This window comes from Camellia sinensis, chromosome 3 (genome assembly GCF_055761805.1).
Source record: "Camellia sinensis isolate YWXY chromosome 3, ASM5576180v1, whole genome shotgun sequence".
Lineage (NCBI taxonomy): Eukaryota > Viridiplantae > Streptophyta > Magnoliopsida > Ericales > Theaceae > Camellia > Camellia sinensis.
The window spans coordinates 145,554,678-145,561,415 of NC_138963.1; the positions used below are offsets into that span (position 1 = coordinate 145,554,678).

General features: G+C 32.7%; 1 long non-coding RNA gene across 1 annotated transcript; it reads right to left on the reverse strand.

The window, feature by feature from the left end:
* Positions 1 to 2,759: 2,759 nt before the first annotated feature.
* On the reverse strand, positions 2,760 to 6,302 carry LOC114290679 (uncharacterized). The gene is made up of 3 exons (XR_003639096.2): positions 4,991 to 6,302; positions 3,608 to 3,842; positions 2,760 to 3,088 (listed from the first exon to the last, which is right to left on the reverse strand). It is a non-coding gene; the product is annotated as an uncharacterized LOC114290679 (long non-coding RNA).
* Between the last annotated feature and the right edge of the window lie 436 nt (positions 6,303 to 6,738).

The window sequence follows — 6,738 nt, forward strand, 5'->3', positions numbered from 1 at the left end:
TGATGCTAACCCAAATTTCGTAGAGGAAATTGTCACATTGTTTTGCACTAATTCATAACATTAATGATGGACTGTAAGTAGCTAAAACCAACAACACAAAAGTCAACAGAACATTCACTTTTTGGTTTTGATCAATGATACAGTCCTGTAGCAAAAATTTTGAGATTGTTCATTGATTATGGATTTGAATCTTATAAATTTCTTCTTTGTCAAACCCATAAAACTAAAATCAAATCTATTTTGGACATGAAGAATATCATAATTTCATATAAATCAAACACTTCAACCAAACCCATTTACGAAATCAACACAAAATTAAACTAAAAAAATCATATAAACCCTAGGTGAAATGTGAGAAATAGGAAATAGGGGAAGGGGGAAAGAGAGAGAGAAAGGGAACCAGAGAGATGGCAAGAGAGAGAAAGAGAGGGAGAGAGAGAGAGAGAAACCTATGATTTGCGATAGTAGTGGTGGTGATTTCGGCGATTATGGTGGCGATGTGCAACAGTGGGGACCGACGGTGGCCAGCGACGGTGAGGTAATGACAGTCGGCGGTGAGCCGGCGTCAGGTTTGTGGTGGGTGGTCTATGTATTTGTGAGACAGAATAGATACAAAAGATCTGTGTGAGACAAATTGGGAAGGGCGCCAATATTCATACGCTTCCCTCAAAAAAAAATTTCTTCGGACCTTTAGCGACTAAATTTTTTTTATCGACAAATATAACTCAATATTTGTCTAATTTGGCTACTAAGTATTCTTTTTGTCGAAAAACACTAACTATACAACGACTAAATTGTTTGTCACCGATTGTTTATATTTCCCTACTAAAGTTTTGGATGGCAGAGAGTACACTACAAGAAGTTGGATCTTGAATGACGATTTTTTTTTGTCTCCAAAGAGGTAACTTCGTCACTATAGCTATTTGTGAAGAAATATTTTTGTCACCGATTTTGTCATTGAATGTTTGTCACTAAAAATCGCTGTGAGGAAAAATAATTTCGCCACTAATGAAATTACTTTAGTGACGAAAAATTTTGTCGTATAAGACAACATTTTATCACAAAAAATCGTCATTTTCGTTACCAAATAATTATTTAGTACCGTGTATATAATTTTAGTTGACGAATAAATTTGTCACACATACTGATCATTGATGAGGAAATAATTGTCATGGTAAGATGTAAAGTTGATGAAATTTTTCGACTCCAAAAGTCAAACATGGGTGACGAAATGTATTTCGTGGCAAAAATATATATACGTGACGAAATTTTTAGTCACCAAACAACAAAATCAATTAAAACTCACATATAAGCAACAATAAATTTTTGTCACAAAAAATAGTTATTAGCGACGAATAATCACGTTGTCATAATAACAAGTACCTATGACAAAAAAATCCGTCACTAAACTTGTTCCATATTTTATATTTCAATTTCAATTATTATTTTACAAATATCCCTGCTCATATCCCAATAACCTTCTAAATGTACAAAGAAATCCACTAACTATTATACACCGCTCCACACAAAACATTCGCTAAACAATTATATTATAAATCAAAATATATCCATCAAACAAATTTAATAACAATTCCTTAACTATAACAAAGACCAAATCACAGCAAATCCCAAAATGAACTAAGTATCAGTCCACAAAAAAATCAACACTTGATCTTGAGTTGCAAGTAGAACTAAGTATCAGTCCACAAAAAAAAATTAACACTTGATCTTGATTTGCAAGTATGCTTCCAAATGTCATCAAAAATCAATCTGCGAAGAAAATAAAAAAGGAAAACATTAATATATTATCAGTTACATCTAAACTCATATATAAATAATTTTATGTATGAGTAAACCAATTTAGTAAAAATGCATTTTCTACCGAATCTTAACTTTCATCTGTACTAAATCACAAAACAACAGCTAATCTAATTGGGGGCAAGTTCTTGCAAGTTAAATGAACACCTATGAACCTGCCAATATTGAAAACAATCAAGCAACATGATGACTTTTATTGTCATATAGAATGGTTCAATAAAACTTGGATCTCTCTTGTACTGACTCCAGTTTTCTCCACAAATTTCACTATCTACCAGTCGATGTCCCTTTGATACAACTTCACTATCTCACTCACTGCTTCTCCAACTTTTTTTTGAAATAAATGAGAATCACTGATATGGTTTGATTGTTTTTAATGGGTTTTCAATTTCACAAAATTCGAGCTAGGATAGATCGACATAAACAATATAAAACTAAGCATTTCAGTATCTTATCTTATGATCATTTTCAGTGTTTCAATGTTTGTACTAGCAATTAAACAATGTTGCAAAGTTTCTCTTGATTTTAGACCCTTCAGCAAGTGTTGATCTGGCTATGTTGTTAATGCAAGAGGGATTGCCACATAGGTTCCTTATTGGTAAAAGGTAGCCTAATTGAGTTTGACAGTGTAACTTTCTTAAACAGTTGTGCTTCAACCAATATATACTAACCAACATGAGAAAAATGAAAAAGTAAAGCAAGATAGACTTACCAAAAAGGCGATCTACGAGTTCATGGGATGCCTCCCCTAAATTGTCCGTTGAAACCTTGTTTCTTAAGAAACTCCATGATGATTGACGTCATCTCCAAATGCTCCTCACTTGAGTCATTCATCTTCACTATCACATTATTTTGTGCTTGAATTTCCTCTTTTTGAGCTTGAATTTCATGTTTCTATGCTGTAATTTCCTCGTTTAAATAGAAAAGACAGTCCAAAGAAATCACATATAGGACACTACGTATCTCATTAGTCTCGAAAAATTTGGGAAAACATTAATTCTAAAAACTAAAAAAATAATCATGTAAATATAGATATCACAAGCCAATAAAACCTGTGATAACATCATAAATGATGATCAAGTCACATTGCAATGAGAAACAAGAAGAGAAGCTTCAAGGAACTATAAATGAAGATGACAAGTTTGCACTTCACATAAATATAAGAAAGGTGAAGTAAAACACCTTAGTTTGGGTTTGAGAACTTATGTACGGTTTTGAGACCTTTTATTTCCAATCCATTGATGTCTTGCCTGAATCCAAAGAACAAGACCTGGACAAACGAAGGATTAAATTTAGTAGACAAAGAAGCACACTACTGGAGAAGTCTCATATGAGAGTGCCCTTAAAAGCTCTTTGTGGCCTAGGGGAGATGCAAAGCATTTAACTTAACAGATCAGTAATATAAAACATGTATTGTGGAAGTTACTACATGCTTCTTGAATCAAAATAGCATGGATATTGGGGCATTTTCAAAATTTGATCAAATGCCCAGACTCCAGAGTCCACAGACCAAATATAAAAGAAAAAAAAATAGTGCTTCCAACCATACATCTATCCAAAGAACCACCACTAATCTAAATAAAGATTGATAATCATCTAGTTCACAGTTTTGTGGCCTAGAAGATATCTTAAGAGGATGAGTAGAGGTGATTTGTCAGAAACAATGGCTAAGCAACACGTTGACTGATATTATATGGAATGCAAGCAACCATTCTGGTAAGCAGTTAACAATAGAAAGAATTAACTTATTTTTTGAATTTGCCATGATTTACAAATTCAGTAGGATTACTCGTGCTTCCAGCACTGTTGTGGGGATCTAAGGGTGGATTTGATGTGCTCATTGATGATCCACTTCTCTGGGACTGAACAATACTATTGTCCATCTCACAAGTGCTAGTGCTCCAAAAATCCTCTGAAATGCTTGATTTCTTGACTGTTCGGCCTCGAATTCTCAGTCTCTTGGATGGCTTGTCAGCAGCAATTATCAAAGGGGGCTTAGTACAGCATCCAAGACAACCTCTGCTCTGTTGCAAATCAAATTGATAACCATAAAAATGATTAGTACAAAAGAAAATGGGAAAAAAACAATGCTTTCACATTTTTGACAAACACCTATGTTATTATTTATAACTAATTATCATTTGGTGCGTCTTAAAGTAAACTAGGCTTAATTCCTCTGCTTTTCTTTTTTTTTTCTTTTTTTTTTTCCAGTAGCAATCTCAATTAATTCATGTCTTCAAAAAGTAGCATCCATGAATTAACTAATAAGACCATGATATTGAAAAATAAGACAAGATCTCTCAATCAAGTTAAACTAAAGAAATTTGGCCATGTGGTATCTGCTTATTAGCAGAAAATCCTGTGACGACATGATATATGCCAATTAAACATTTTGCAGAAAATTTACAAACAATACAATCCACTTATAAATGGGGCATTGGGGATATATAAATATATATAATCTATTTTCCCATTTAAAAATGATGCACAGTAATTGATCACTATGTCATAGAATAACTAGCTTAAAATTCCGGAAAACATGGAGATCAATGTATCATGTTGAAAGAAGCTTGGTTTAGGAATTCATAATATCCATATCAAATAATATTGACAATGTATCCAAACTCTTACTAGCAGATATAATTTAAAAAAAAAACAAAAAACAAAAGCCAAGTATTATAGCTTTAAACTACTTTAATGTTAAACGAATGACACAATTAGATTATATGATGCACGGGGAGCCACACATGCACAAGATAAAATGTGTTAACAAGGAAACTAAATTACAAATCACCCACTTTATTCATCAAGTTGAATAGATAACAAGCTTGACATCAAGAGAAAGAACAATAGAAGAACATGAAGGAATTACAATAACATAATTAAATAAATAAAATGCCCCACATCCAACAAGTTCTTATTTGTTTGTCCTAGGGAGAAATCTTTGTAATAGTCAACTAGCAGTTAGAAAGTATGGGCTAGCCACGGGTATTAAGGACATTGGGTGAGCTCATTTAGAAGAGTCAAGCACAATCCCAGGCATGGGTAAAACTGAAAACGATAATTGGAATTCCAAAAAATGATTATATCAGAAGGAAAATGTGAATGCAATTACAAAAGGGAGGGTTATATATGGAAAATAGAAGTATGGGAGACAAGATACTTTACACACCTTTCGAAATACTATTCATTGTTGCCAGAATCCAACATGAGTATTGAGTTCTTCCAACGATTTGGTTCTCTCAGTGAATCTTGTCATATAGTTACTTCCTTTTCCGTGGCCATACCATTCAGTCATCCACTATAAGATGTGAAATCAAATTACTGATTGTGGCTTCAATCAGTTTTGTATAAACCTCCTTCCAACACTCCTCTTTTTCAAACAATTCAGACTCAATAATTTAAGTTTATCTTTCCAAATTATTGCAAGTGTCTCTACCACAAAGGTTAAGATGCCATAGATTCTAACAATATCTTCCCTAAATGTGCCACAAATTCCTTGAAATGTTCTCAAGCACATTTGTGTTATTATGTAAATAATAAGATTAAAAAAAATGGGATACCTACAAAATCTTCCAACTGTTTCTATCATAGAGATTAAGATGCCTTCTAACAATATGGTCTCTAAGTATGCCAAAAATTCCTTGAAATGTTCTCAAGCTATTGGCATGTTATTATGTAAATAATAACACACAAAAAAAAAAAAAAAAAAAAAAAAAAAAAAAAAAGAGGGGGATACCTACATAATCCTACAAGAACCAACAATAGAAAAGAAAAATACTAAAAAATCCTATGAAGGATCATGTTCAAAAAATAGTTTGCTCTAATTCAAATCACCTAATCAAAAACTCTATCTAGCCTACAATGCTTATTTGTATATACTTGCAAATTAGAAAGATCATTCTTTTTACAGTTTGAGCAAATAAGATGCCTCGTTTTTTAAGAAATCATTTGGAAAACAGTCTCCCAAAAAGCCAGGAAAAATATTTTTTTTCCACACCATAGTCTTTTTAATCATTGAAAACAGAATCAGTTCTTAAGGATAATGCCAAACAGATCATTGCCACGCCTATTCAATAGATTGAGGGAGAAATATCTGTTTACGACAATTTACCTAATTAACTGGCAACATTTTAGTTTTCCATCTAAACAAACAGAGCCCTAGTAGATGTCTGATACCTCAAAGCACAAAATATAACAAAAACAAAAACAAAGCATATATATTTGAAAGAGAGGACCATACGTGAAAATAGAAAAATAGGGAAATCAAATAATAAAAGGTGCTGATGGAAGAGAACACGCGACACTGAAGGAGAAGGGCGGACGAGCTCAGAGATGCCACATAGGCGGCGGCACTGAAGGAGGAGAACGAGAAACGTCGGTGGCGGCGCTAGAGGAGAACACGCTGGAGGAGGACAAGGGCTGTTAAACGAAGAGAGCCAACATGTGTTTTGTTTTCTAGTTTGAGAGAGAGACGAGGGGAAAACTGATAAACAAAAAAAAAGAGGGAAAGAAAATTCCATTACCGCCCAATATATCAAAATTTTTCCTCCAAAATTAGTGACAATATAGTTTCTTCACCAAAAGGTCTCAAAAATATTAAAAATTATTAGTTTGAAAATATATTTTTCACAAAATGGTTTTAAAATATTTAAAATAAAGTTTTTCAAAATATATATATATATATATATATATATATGTAAAATTATTGGTGACAAAAATATATTGCTCACTAATAATTTTATGATGGGTGACAAATTTTTTTCTCACCAAAAGTCTCAAAATTTTGGCGCCACCAAAAAAAAATTAGCAAGAAAACCTTCGGTAACGAAATTTAATTTTCCCTCACCTAAAAAGAAATATTTATTGACGAAAATAAATTTCGTCACCTATTATTTTTATTTATTTTTACACGTGACA